Source organism: Rattus norvegicus, chromosome 1 (genome assembly GCF_036323735.1).
Source record: "Rattus norvegicus strain BN/NHsdMcwi chromosome 1, GRCr8, whole genome shotgun sequence".
In the NCBI taxonomy this organism is placed as follows: Eukaryota; Metazoa; Chordata; class Mammalia; order Rodentia; family Muridae; genus Rattus; species Rattus norvegicus.
In genome coordinates, this window is record NC_086019.1 from 233,319,028 (window position 1) to 233,334,049 (window position 15,022).

A 15,022-nucleotide genomic window follows, 5' to 3' on the forward strand; every position below is an offset into this window, starting at 1 on the left:
AGAACGGATTGCCTGCCCTAGCAGCTCTCTCCACAATTTCTCAGTGCCTGGGGACTCTGCCCAGCCTTCGCCTGTCTCCTTGGTTCTGTATGTCTTCCTTTTAGCAACTTTCTGTCTCTTCAGTTGGGTTTTGGCTCTCAGAAATTCATATTTCTAAGTCACAACTCCTAATTCTTTAGCATGTATCTTTAAAAAATGTTTTTCCAGTGGCTTTTATTGCACAGAAAAGTGGGTTTCATTATGACATTTTCATGTTTATATTGGTTATATTTGTCCTCTGCACTACCCCAATTACTCTTTTGTATCCCTCCTCCCAGTCACTGGTCTCTTCAGCTCTCATGGTGCGTGTGTGTGTGTGTGTGTGTGTGTGTGTGTGTGTGTGTGTGTGCCTGTGTGCCTGTGTGCCTGTGTGTGCAGTTGTGTGTGATAGTTTGCATGTGTGTGCTTGGATGTGTGTGTTTGCTTGTTTTGATATGTGAGTTGTATGCATGTGTGTGGTTGTGCACTTGTGTATGTGTGTTTGCATATGAAAGACCTCAGCATGTCCCTGCAGACATAGATAAAGATGGGGTCATCATGATATCTAGTGCAACTAGTACCTTATTGGAAGGAAAATTTGAACATAGAAGCATACTCACAGGAAGAACAACAGGGGAAGAAAACAAAAATCAGAATGTTTCTGTAAGACCAGGAACGCTAAAGATTGCTCACAAAGCCCAGAGGCCAAGAGCATCATGGAATTGGTTATAACAGCTCTGGCAAGCCCCTAAGAACTCCTCTTGAGGTCACTCTGGTTATATTGTAGGCTTAGCTTTATACTTAGCCTTCTTTTTTTATTGTGTCTTTTATATATTTACATTTCAAATGTTATATCCTTTTCCAGTTTCCCTTCTGGAACCCCCCTATTTCATCCTCCTTCTCCCTGCTTCTGTGAGGGTGCTTCCCCACAAACCCACCCTCTCTCCTGCCTCCTGCCCAGGCATGTCCCTACACTGGGGCATTGAGCATTCCCAGGACCAAGGGCCTCTCCTCCCATTGATGTCTGACAAGGCCTCCTCTGCTACATAAGTAGCTGGAGCCATGGGTCCCTCCATGTGTACTCTTTGGTTGGTGGTTTAGTCCCTGGGAATTCTGGGGGTTCTGGTTGGTTGATATTGTTGTTCTTCCTATGGGTTGCAAACCCCTTCAGCTACTTCAGTTCTTTTTCTAACTCCTCCAGTTGTGGACCCCATTCTCAATCCAATGGTTGGCTATGAGCATCAGCCTCTGTATTGGTCAGGCTCTAGCAAGGCCTCTCAGGAGACAGCTATATCAGGCTCCTTTCAGCATGGACGTCTTGGCATTGACAATAGTGTCTGGGTTTGGTGACTGTATATGGGATGGATCCCCAGGTGGGGCTGTCTCTGGATGGCCTTTCTTTCAGTCGCTACTCCAAACTTTGTCTCTGTATTTCCTCCCTTGAGTATTTTCCCCACTTCTAAGAAGGACTAAAGCATCCCCACTTTGCCCTTCCTTCTTCTTGAACTTCATATAGTCTGTGAATTGTATCTTGGGTATTCCAAGCTTCTGAGCTAATATCCATTTATCAGTGAGGTCATGCCATGTACGTCCTTTTGTGACTGGGTTACCTCACTCAGGATATTTTCTAATTCCATCCATTTGCCTAAGAATTTCATGAAGTCATTGTTTTTAATAGCTAACTAGTACTCCATTGTATAAATGTACTACATTTTCTGTATCCATTCTTCTGTTGAAGGACATCTGGGTTCTTTCCAGCTTCTGGTTATTATAAATAAGGCTGCTATGAACATAGGACAAAACTGCAACCAAAAGATTGGGAAAAATTTTTTTTACCAATTCTATATCCGATAGAGGGCTAATATCCAGTATACACAAAGAACTCAAGAAGTTAGACTCCAGAGAACCAAACAACCCTATTAAAAATGAGGTACAGAGCTAAACAAAGATTCTCAACTGAGTAATACTGAATGGCCGAGAAGCACCCTAAAAATGTTCAACACCCTCAGTCATCAGGAAAATGCAAATGAAAACAACCCTGAGGTTCCACAGCACATCAGTCAGAATGGTTAAGATCAAAAACTCAGATGACAGCATGCTGGCCAGGATGTGGAGAAAGAGGAACACCTCCTCCATTTATGGTGGGATTGCAAGCTGGTACAACCACTCTGGAAATCAGTCTGGAGGTTCCTCAGAAAATTGGACATAGTACTACCTGAGGACCCAGCTATACCACTCCTGGGATTATACCCAAAAGATGCTCCAACATATAACAAGGACACATTGTACTTAGTCTTCTTTGTTACATAGATCTGCCTTTCTTCTCTGGTCTGTAGCCAGTGAACCAATGCCAACTCTTCTATGACACAGACCAGAGGCTCTAAGACTCAGGATACAAGGCCTCATATCCCCATTTTTTCTAATATGGAATTCATACCCTAGTCAAAAAGCAGATAGTTGCCTGCTTTAGTGTCTATGTCCTATTTTCTTACCATCTTTGTATCCTATCAGTTATCCTGAGTCTGAGTCATAGCCAGTGTGCTTGTTGAGTAAATAACAAATTCAATGAGTCACTCTTTATTTTCCCCTGTGGTAAATGTAAACTTCAAGGGCCTTTGACCTTCATGCTTGTGTCCTTTGCAATGAGTGGTTTATTTGGGAAGCATCCGTTTTTGGATCACATTACCCTGTAAATGTATATTGTTAATGAAAGTGATCAGTGCAGATCAAGCTGACATTAACACTAAAGATATGGGGATTGCTTGGGTGTGCAAATGGAAATGGTTTAGTGCCAGGGGATAATGAAAACATGAGAATTAGGACCGCGTTATTAAACGGAGGGGATGAGACTTGTCATTAGTTCCCACTGCTTCCTGAAGTTATTGTTAATAGCTGTTCGAGTGAGTTGACGGGAACATGTGGAGACAGAGGATGAAAAGAAACAAATGTGTAGACAGCGTCTGCTCGCTAAGATGCTCGGCATTTGGAATTGATCGCCCCGCAGCGCCTGCTGAGAGGCTAGTGATTTTTGAACTGATCTGTTTCTCCAAACTCACTTGGAGGCACGAGCAGCTGAAAACTCTGCAGATTCCTCTGAGAGCCTGCACGAGGCTTTGATTTCCAATACAAACCCAAGTCCACATTGCCACACTTGGGTGCCAGACCCTGCAGAATGATATGTGGGGTTTTTTTTTGGGGGGGGGTGTTGCATTTTTTTAATTCATGAAGGGGTTTGTTCAGAGAAAGGCTGCAGACAGAACTTAATCTATTCAGGTTGCTGTAACAGAACACTATAAACTCTCTGGCATATACACACTCCATAAAATTTTATCCTCACAGTTTTTGGAGGCTGGGGACTATGTGGATAAGGTGCTGACAGATTGGTGTCTTGGGAGCTCCCTTACTCTTGTGAACAGCTGTCTTCTTTCTGTAACCTCAGACAGACAAGGGAGTTGGCCATGTCTCAAGGGGCTTCATGTAGGCTCACCGTGCTCCGAAGCCCTTATCTCCTACCTTCAGCTCCTACCATCGTCTATGACCTCAGGTTGGAATGGCAGCGTGTTAATTTTGGGTGGACACAAGCATTCAGATGATATCACACAACTTCTAGAAAGAGGTACTGTGTCTATATATAAGCAGTAGCGGGGAGCACAGTCAGGATTGATAGTGTGTGTGTGTGTGTGTGTGTGTGTGTGTGTGAGAGAGAGAGAGAGAGAGAGAGAGAGAGAGAGAGAGAGAGAGAGAGAGAGAGAGCAGGCAGGGTTGATACTGGCCAACCCAGAGAGCACAATCATCCTATTTTTGAGCCACCTGAATTGATCAACCTCAACGATGCTGAATCTGAAACTTAACCCTTGTCAACCTAATACTTCAACTAAAACTCCACTAACACTGAACCACACTTAATCTAACGTTCAAACAATGATCTAACGCTCAACCCACATGCAATCTAAACACAGCACTTCATCACGCTCAGTCTTAAAACTCTAGCCATCTAAATCTCAACCATGCTTCACTCCCACCTTGCCTCAGTTGGTCTGCCCTGCCAGTGACTTTTCTTATCCTTCTAATTTCACATATACCACAGAAGTTTCTTCACATAAAACATACGTGATTTTATGAGCTCAGATTTATGACACAGTTTTCAAAATTACATTTAATTTTCATAAGTAAAAATTATTAAAGGTATACGTACGGCTTTCCAAGCCAGACTGAATCGGGAAGCCTATGCCACTGCACTCCTGGAACTCATGGACGATTAAGAATGCAAACAAGCATCAAACATCTTGCTAATAAATATACAAAGGTTAGAGTTACCTGGGGTGTGGCGAAGTTGCCTAACACTGGGACAGAATATATATGAAGCTCTAGAGCCTGTCCCCATCCCCACAAAAACAAAAGCAAACAAACAAACAAACCAACATAACAGAAGAGTCGTTACTTAAGAAAGAAAAAGTTTACTGAAGTGGAGGATGAAGCATATGGCATTTAGAAATAATTGCTAAAGCCCAAATCCCAGCGTATCTTTGCCCGTGTAGAAATGACACTAGGAAAGCCAATTCGGATGCTCTCATCGACAGAGTGAACCAAAATAACCAGGATTTGTGAGGAATAAAAATAACAGCACATATAAAGGTCTGTGTGAGATAGAGAAGTTCAGTTTGCATGAGATGTTATTACTAAGTTACACATATTCTGATTTAAATGTGACCGTTTGCCTCCGATGATTGTTTTGAGAGCATATTTTTAGGTAATGGGGGTTAAGCATTTATATATGCCTCACCCACCGTAAACTATTCAATTTTGTTTGCCTATTTTGTATTATGTTAAATGACATTTTTTTAAAAAAATCAGAAATTCTGAGAAAATTGAAACATAAACCAAAAACAACTAATATGCCCTTCCTCCAATCTAGTCTGTTGCTTAACAAAGTAAAACTAAGTCATCTCTGGAAAATATGTGACGGCAGGAATTCAATGGAATTTACTTTTTAAAAATAAATCTAATGACTCTTATAGACATAGAGATGTATATTGCTAATCCATACCACAGAGGAAAGAAGCAAGTTATTGAGCTGTTGGTACCTATGACCTAACTGCTTCATCTCTACCCTTCACCATGAGATCTAAGGGTCAGTCATAGTATAGAAGCTGTCACATTATTGTCCATGGTTGGTTGAGTAGAAAAGTACCACCTTCAGGCAAGGGGTGATGCTTAATAGTAGCAATGTAACTATTTATTTTTCTAATTAATATGCATTATAATTATAATAATTATTATAATATAATTATAATAATTATAATTATAATTATAATGCAATATATTATATATTTAATAGTATACATGATAAAATATATCATATATAATAAAATATAATTATAATATAATACATTATATATGTGCATATATGTCTGCTCGTCTGTGTGTCTATCATATGCGTGCAGGTGTCCTTGGAGGCCCAAAGAGGTCTAGGGACTCCTAGAGATGGAGTTAAAGTAGGTTGTAAGCCACCCAATGTAGGGAAATGTATCCAGATCCTCTGGAAGAGCAGAAGGTGCTGGTCCCAGATAAGTAATCTTTCTAGCCACAGTATTTCCTCTTTAGAGTTTTTAATGGGTCTGTCTAAAAGGAGTTCTTTCCTGACTTGACGTCTCATCAGGACACAACTCTTCACTCCACAAGAAACATGCACAGCACAGTGACTGCATGCCTTGGGGGTACAGATGTGGTCTGGGGGCTCTGAGGACTATGGTGTTTGATGAGGAGCAGCTTTCTGAGGTTGATAAAGCCCAGGGAGACAAGTACTTAGACAAGCACAACCTGGGGAAGAAGCAGAGAGAGGAGCTGGTACAAAGTGAGACCACAGTACGGGGCCACGGTTGCCGTCCACAGCAATGTCATGGCTGAGGGTGTCCTGGGGAAAGGGCTTTAGAAGACTGTGCTGACAGCCTCCAAGACTGTGCATATCTGGAACCATTGCCAGGTCAATTGAAGAACAAGCAGAATCTTAGGCTGGATTTGGTGAATTTATATTGCAACAGTGGGGTAAACCATGTTTCATCTCCAGGCAGCAGGTAAAGCTGAGATTCTTAGGATATATTTTTTTTATTTATTAATCTAATTAAATCAGGTTCTGGTCCTCGTTGCACACACACACAATCTTGACAGAAATGTCTGTCTTTCATCAGGTGTCTCTTCTGTTCCGAAACTCACAGGACATTAGTGCTTGTTACTGTCTCTATGGCTACTTATGGAGGCCACTGTGTTCCTTCAAAAGGTGTTTGTTCACCTCAGCCTTCAGCTGTCTGAAAGCGCCACTGTACACCGGGAGCACGGGCCTTGGGTATGTACGTTAGCAGCAGTGGAGTCCCAATGGGTTTGAGATGCATCCTTGTGTGTGCTTTGGGTTCTCTTGTACAGCAGCTTAGCCTACCTAACTGACGCAAAGCTACTCCATGATCAAGCTCTTCTCTGTATGGTATAAACTTCCAGGAGAAAACATAGAGAGTCTTCTAATTCATTTATTTGCCATAAAGCTAATCATGCATGTGCACATGCACACACACACACACACACACACACACACACACACACACACACCACTTTTATAAAAAGTAATTCCAAGTCAACTCCAGAGCTGTAACATGCACAATGCCGACTATGTAATAGAAAGCTTGGAATCAGAATCGAGTACTCGGAGTAGAGTAGGTTTCAAATCATGGGCTTCTCTCCAGATCCCATTAAGAATGGGAGATCTGTGTAGATCTCCTTAGCAACTCATGAACACAGACAAGCCTTACCCTTACACTGAGCATCTGACAAAAGACTATGAAGTTGCTGAAAATATAAATAAATATGAATTTTGGCAAAGAGGGGAACTATGCAGGTAGAGATGGTAAGGGATGGAATATAAGCTATATTTCATTGGTTGATACACTGCCAATAGAATCCAGGTTATAAAAGGGTGCAACTATTGAGTAAAATGCTTAAGCAAAAAATGCTTTCGTCCTATTCTTTTTTAAAAATTTATTTATTTATTTTGTGTATATGAATACACTGTCAACTCTTTTTCAGACACACCAGAAAAGGGCATCAGATCCATTACAGATGGTTGTGAGCCCCCATGTGGTTGCTGGGAATTGAATTCAGGACCTCTGGAAGAGCAGTCAGTATTCTTAACCACTGAGTCGTCTCTCCAGCCCCTTGTGTCATATTCTTAATGAGAATAAACTGTGAGCTAAATTAGAATATATATACATATATATGTATATATATATATATATTACAGTAATTCCATAGTTTAGGATAAGTCAGTTAGTACAGATATTTCTAGCATTCCTATGAACCTCCTCCAAGTTTATTAACCTACGCAGATCTCACTCTTCCATGTTACTTTTTTTCCATGTTACTTTTGATTCTAAGTGAATGCCCGCGACCATTTTAGTGAAGAATCAAAACTCCCAGCTATGCAGAAGTGTGCATACTTTTCTCCTAACTAAAATATTGCATCAACAGAATCTGTTTTTTCCCCTCTGTCTTAAGTTTTAGAGTGCTGCACAATTTCTACATTGAAATTGAACTTTTAACACTTCATATTTTGGAAGAAGGCTGAGGAGAGGAGTCTGCAATGTTTATCACACAAGCATGAGGACCAGAGTTCAAATCCCCGGCACCTACATAAAGAACTGGGTTCAGAGGCCATCTGTAAATCCCAGCACTGGGACTGGGAGGGTTAGAGAGTGGGGACAAATAGATCCTTGGAGTTTTCTGGTAGCCATGCTCATGCAAGCAACTCTAACTGAACTCAACAGGTCTCACAGAAAAACAAGAGATTGAAGTGTAAGGGAGACTTGTTGGAAAGGGATATGATTTGAGTAGTAGATAGTGGGAGATGCTAGAATGGGATGGGGGAATGACAAAAATTAATTATATGCATGTAGAACAATCAAAGAATTAAAAATTGGGAAAACATAAAGGAGAATGTGACTGAGGAAGAGACCTGACCAACATTCAGCCTCTGCACACAGGTACATGCCATGTGCATGTACACTCAAATATACATATGCACACACATGTACCACATACACACATTAAAAATTTTTTGGAAAAAGTAAAAGAAGACCCAGTAGACTTTCAGGGTAAGTCAAGATAAGAATTTGACACCAAATATCTTTTTTTTTACATTAATAATCAAGGTGAATTCAACGTTCTTGGCCATGTCTCTCTGGCTGTAGTGAAGTTATGTTGATTTGGTAGAAGCTTAGAATGATAGCACTTAATTAAGGAAGGAGGAAATACTTTAATTTCCGCCAGTGCACTGTTAATTGTGTTTCCTGAGTCTAGTTTTTGTTCTAGCGGGTTACAGAAAAGCAGTAATTGTTTGCTGAGTTGGTGAATGTCAGTAAGAATCGTGACAGCAAGGAGAGAGGTACAGGTTAGAAAGAAGTCCATGTCTTCATTGTAGCAATCACACTGAATTCTGTCATACAAACAACAGTAATGGAGTGTTGAGTGTCTCCAGAGGTTAAATTCGGGACATAAGAACATGTCATTACAATGGACCTCGTACAACCTCTGTCCAGCCTGAGGCTGCTCCAGCTGCCTGGAGCCTTCCGTGAATTTTAAAATACATTGTTGTTTTTAATTAAGCGGCTAAGTTAGTTCCCAGGTTAATAATATTAATGACATTCTGAGTCTTGATTTTTTCCCCCCATTTTTAATCAGAAGTGGCAGCATCTCTCTTTAATAGTTTTAATGACTTCCAAATTTAGGAATGTTTATGAAATCAAATAGTCTGCATTTTAGATGGAGTTTCCGGGATCTGTTTCAGTGGTGTTTCTGTTTAAGAAACACACTAGTTTTCAATAGAATAATAAATGCTTGCAAGATTTACATACCCTTGTAGAATTTCTATTCATCTGCCCTCACAAAAATGAGATAGCCTGAATGTCTTATTTTATTAACCTTTTCTAACAAGCCCTCAGCTCTCTGTGGAATCTAGACTATTGTTAACTCACAAATCAACGGTGTGATTAGAAAGCTTCTTCAAGCCAATCAGCAGAATGCATTAAGTGACTAGCAAGATTACACAGTGTTTCCAGCCTAATGTGGCCCAATTTAGATGGCAATAATTGGTGCCCAGTGAAGAAAAGTATGTGTCAGATCAATAAACCTACTCTTTTACATTGATAACAGAACCTGGCTGTTAAAAGTCATTGATTACCTTGAGAATAGCTATTAAAAGAAAGACGCCCATAGGCTGACTGGAATATTTTACTCTAATAAAAAAGTAGCTTTGTTAAAGCAACCAGTTTTTTTTTAAGTAGTGGGTCAATGTATGGGAGACTGCGTGAGTCATTGCTAGAAGCACTTTAGCCTTATGAACGTGCTCAGCCATTTATCTGGGGTTTGCAGCAAAAACAGAGAATTGGGGAGGGAGTTTTTGACATCTTGGAATATTGTGCTACAATTAGGATTTCTGCAGTCTTGGCAGTGATGTTTAACCTTTTCTGTTTCCTCTGTTGTTTAAGAGGGCTCTCCTTGGCCTTCTCCACCATGATAGCTCATACTCCATAAGGCAAACACTTAGCGTGGACCTGGCTTTTGACTCTAGGATATATAAACACAGATCTAAGAAGTGACTCCAAGATAGTTCCATAGCCAGTGGACTCCTGGAATTTGGCCAGCATTGTGCATCTAAACTGGTTTCTATGTGACCAGCCAAGCAGAGTATCATGCTGATGTTTTACTTTGAGGTACAAGAATCTCTTTGGATTCTGTGTCCAACAGACTTCAGAATGATTATAAATTCCATTTTCCTTGGTTCACATTTATCCAATTAACAGCCATCACTTTGCTTGTAGAAAAACTGGTAAACCTTTGCCAGTCATGCCGACTAGCAGTTATAGAGTCTAAACTTCAGGGACCTTGCATTTTCTTCATTTGGGGAATTCCAGTGAGAAGGATAATACTTAAATAGAAAAGTGGATCAGGGCTTATTACTGGAGCAATTGCTCTCAATTACTTGATTAATCAATCTTGATTTATATTGATGCTACAAATTTGTGCTGGTCAAAATTCCCTAGAGCTGTTGGTGAGATTTCTAGAAAGCAGATCCTCAAATAGAGTTTAGTGTGCATGGTGGGTGGTATTTCTCGAGATAAAACAAGAATAAGAAGCTGGCAGAGTTAGATAGCAATACAGGTTCTCAAAGGAGACACCATAGACGCTTGAGATCTAGCTCTCTGGACCTTCTGATTGACTGAGATAGCCAGCCATTATACTCTCTCAAAGCCACTAAACATGGGCTACCCCTGGTTAGAGTGGAGCTTTAAATAAAGCATGTCTCCACAGTATGGGTGACCCCCTGAAGGGGCAGAGAACATTCCAAGTAGCTGAGACAACAAATCCTTCATTGAGTCAGGTATCTAGAAAGCAGATCCCAGAGCCACACAGCCCTTCAGTGACCACAGATTTTTGCTACCTATATCACAAGCCTCTTGAGTGTGGCTCTAAGCTCTGTAAATAAAGCTGCTATGATATCACGAAAGGTGCTATGATAGAGTCTCTATCCATACCTGGCCCACTGGTCATCCTTGCTGCTTGAGACCCCTAGTGGTCTCCCAGTGCATACTCTGATGAGGCTCCTAGCCCGTGGAACTGAGGTGGACACGCACCCATTTCCTTGTACACTCTGAACTTCTCAACCATGGACTAGGACCAATTCTTCAAAGAATTTTGGGAAGGATATGGTATGAAACCTGCTCTCCATGAATTTGTTGACTTCAATCGAGGCTTGTATAAAACATTTACAAGATGTAGGCATACTGCCTCCATGTGAGGAACTTATATCCAACCAAGTCTCCTGCTAAACATGCTTAGGCTTCCTTCTCTACATCCTGAACTAACCATGTGGAAAACACATGTATTTTTCTTATGTCATCAATTATTGATGAGCATTTGGAACATTAGAAATGAACGAGCAATTTTTTTTCAGATTCAAGCATTTATTTTTACTTATGTTCATGTGTGTGTGTGCACGTGTGTGTGCGTGTGTGCATGTGTGTGTGTGTGTGTGTGTGTGTGTGTGTGTGTGTGTGTGTGTAGAGGTGCCTGTGAAGGCCAAAAGAAGACATTGGATACCCTAGAGCTGAAATTCTAGACAGGTATTTGGTCTACTGAAAGAGTAGCATGTGGTCTTAACCACTGACTATCTCTCTCGTCTTCAAAGCCTAAGTGCTCTTGACCAGATCAGAAGAGAATATGAGGGACACTAACGATGGAGTATGTTCTTCTTCAGTCTTTTCATGCCCTTCCATTTCCATTTCTCTGGCATGTGACCACTCTAGTTTTTACTGTCTCCTGGCCAAATCTGTAATGATGATTAGGATAGGCACTATCACAAGAACAAAACTCTCCTTCAGTCAACAGCTCCAAAAAGTAGCCCTACTTTTGCTAGAGTCTTATAAAGCCCTCCCCTGACCCACCTCAGGTTAGATTCAACCCTTCTGCCTGACACTTAAGAATAAATGTAGGTCATGCATGTGGCCTTGGGTTGGGTTCTTTATACTGATAAAGGAATGATTGAAGAATAAAGACTGAAACTTCCGGGTTGGGGATTTAGCTCAGTGGTAGAGCGCTTGCCTAGGAAGCGCAAGGCTCTGGGTTCGGTCCCCAGCTCCGGGGGGAAAAAAAAATTAAGACTGAAACTTACGGCCTTCTTTCTGATTTTCTTCCATATGAGCGAAGAATATTAGAGAGAATTAAGAGATTCGGGATCAGAAGCAATTCTTATTTCTTTTCTCTTTGGGTGGGGCATCAGAAAAAGAAATAATATCTAAATTGTAAGGAAGGTTGCTCTTAGGAAATAGGAGTATAGCAGTTTTATTTATGTAACCCCTAACATTCACAAACAAGAATGCATTCAATCTTCACAGCAAGAACTTAGAATAGATGGGACAACATATTAATAATATCAACACTTGTGAAGGAAAGATAATGAGGCTTTATAGGAAGTGCAGCATAGTGGCCCACAGTGAATTTTCAGAGCATCGTTTTTGTCTTTTGTTTGTTTTTTGTTTTCATCATTTCTGGAAATCTATGTTGCTCTGAAATTAAAATGGTGGGGGTTGGAAGGAATAAAGCCACTTAGAAGCTGGAAAGTGGCTGCTGGGTTTTCAGTCATTTCTTTATTTTGTCCTAACAAATTGCCAAGCATTTAAAAGGTTATTTGCGGAATTAAAAAGGAAGATAGAATTGAGTGTTCTAATAACATCTGTTACAGGGAATCCTGTTCATGGCAGCAACAAGACTATCTACTTTGTTTCCATTATTTTTAGCAATATAAATTTTGTTGGCCTAAAGATAAGGAACTTGTGGCTACAGGTAAACAGACAAATAGCAATAAAGGCAATCAGTAAGTAAATATCCCAAAGTATCTCTCTCCCCTACAGCATTTGGAGACTAAGTCACATATAGACAGAAGTGGGAAGGAAAATGGTCACTAAGATAAATATAAACATACAATTCCATATGTTATAAACCATTAATTGTTACATTTTAGACTTTCATTCAAGTCATACCTGTTTGAATATATAAGATAAGGGGTATATAATTTAACTTCTTTAACATACCAGCATCATTTCTCGAATTATTGAATGAATGCTCTATCTTTGTTAGCTTAATATCATCTTTGACAAGACTTCTTTTAAGGGCCAGGCTTGACACTGGTTTGCCAAAGCAAGTCACAAAGTCACACTCTACTTGATAGATCAGTCCACAAGGCCATCCAGATTCAAAGTATAGTACAATATATGTTCATCCTTGATGGGAAGAAATTTCAAGGTCTAGTGTGTACCTGAAGGTAGGGATGGTAGTTGTATCACTACATGGTTTTGAAATCCATCATGGTGGCATCTATAGTTTTAAGTCAGAGTTTTATTTTTTTTCTTAGTCCTTTGAGAATTTCTATAATGGATTTGGATCATATTCTCAGATCCACCTCTATGTCCCTACCAGCCCAACTTTCCATCCTTCTTTTTGCCCCTTGATGTCATCAAGCCCAGTTCCTGTTGCCTATAAGCTCTTAGATATATGAGTTGGCCCTGGAGCATGGCCAACTCACCAGAGGTCACCCACATTTATAACCAAAACTGAGTCTTCTTCACCTAGCATCTCTCAATTGCTAGTAACTTCCTAGCTAAGGTGATGCTTCTTCACATTCCTCTCCCCTATCAATACTGGGAGTTGTCTTTCTGGCTAGTGTTGGGGCAGGCCTCACATGTGTGTATGCTCTCACAACTTCTGTGAGTTTAGATGTAACTGTCCTGCCGTGTCTAGAAAACACCATTTCCTTAAAGTCATCCACTGACTCTGGCTCTCATACAATCATCCCACCCTCTTTTCCTCAATGATCCCCAAGCATTGGGAAAAGAGGGGAAGAAATGGATGTCCCAGTTTGGATTGAGCATCCTACAGTCTATTGTTCTCTGCACCTTGATCAATTGTGAGTCTCTGTTAATCATAGGAGGTTCTGAAGGGTAGATATGTGGACTCTTGTTATTTTTATACATTTTTATAATAATTCAAAATTTATTGTTTTAATAATGTTTAAAATTCAGGTGCATAGGCATCTTCCACACTATGTTTCCCAAATCCCAGAACACCAATAGTATAACCTTTACTCACCTAAGAGCCGCCTATTTGGATCACTTTAACAGTATATGGATAAAATTTGAAGCATATAAGATTTGGATGACTTCCCATTTAAATAATAACATTCAGATTGGCTCCTGTTGTCCTAATTACTTACCTGGAGAAATTGTTTCCTCTTCTCCTAACCTGTCCCACCATAGCCATCTACTGAGCTCAGCTAGACCCTGGCTGAGGAAAGCATCTGTGGATGGCATGACAATGTTAACAGAGATGACTGCATAGCTCCTTGCAATGGCTTGTGCCTGTGTCTGTAGGTTTGCCTACTGCTACAAAAGGAATGAGGTAAAATGTACCACAACCTCTCTATTATCCACAGAGGGATCTATCCATACTGAATTTTAAATCTGAATCCTAATTTATATATATATATATATATATATATATATATATATAATTTTTCACTGATGGATATGAGGTTTCATGAAAAGGGAACAAAAACAAATTCTTAAGGACCCAAGAAGCCCGATAAAGGACACCGACTAATTAGAGCGACACATTACAAATCTCAACACATTCACATTGAACAAGTTGAGATTTTGAACTATCTCTTTGTTACTGTGGATAATTGAGAATTTTCTGTCCTGGCTATGAGTTCTCTCATCTTTACAGAGCTAAAATATTTATATTTGTATTCACCCTAAAAGGAGACCCACCACACCCAGGAAATACCAAAAATCAGGCTTCTCTGCTGCCACCTTTTCAGGCTTCTAGGTCCCCTTATTCAGCTACATGTGACAATCTGTCCCAGAAAATTGGAAAACTGTTCACTTTAATTGGTTCAAAAATGGAGGATTCAATGCCTATGCTGAGTTTAGGGATGAAACTAACATTTTTACAAAGCCCAGCCCAGCAGCAGCCATCCACTGGGATTTGAGAGGTAGAACAGCAGCAGGTCGCTCTGGAATTTAGGGCTTTATTACAAAGAAGTGCTAACTCTTCTGGTTCTGCTTATAAATGGAATTAAGGGGGGATGTGGATCACCCACGAGCACTTTAACCTTGTGTGTGCTCAATATCCTTATGAAATGCAATATCTTATGATCCTTTAAATAACAAATGACCTTATTCCCTTTTATGGGGTCATTAAGGCCTCTCACAGTCCAGGTATAAATCCCGGCCACTACTGTGCATCTTAATTTACTATTCATATGTGAGTCTCTCTTTGGTTCCCAATTACTATACAACAGGAACCGTCTCATCAAATTATCCCCATTGGAACGTGTCTGTTAAAGACACTGCAGTTTATATCTTAGGGCACTAATTAAAGTCACAATACTTGATAAACCTCGAAC

General features: G+C 40.2%; 2 long non-coding RNA genes across 2 annotated transcripts in view; one reads left to right on the forward strand and one right to left on the reverse strand.

Moving 5' to 3' along the window:
• The window catches only part of LOC103695057 (uncharacterized), a 150,615-nt gene that overhangs the window by 77,220 nt on the left and 58,373 nt on the right, over positions 1 to 15,022 (forward strand). The window lies entirely within an intron of this gene.
• Positions 1 to 15,022, reverse strand: part of LOC102555110 (uncharacterized) — a 40,329-nt gene that overhangs the window by 9,514 nt on the left and 15,793 nt on the right. The gene's annotated exons all lie outside the window — the stretch shown is intronic.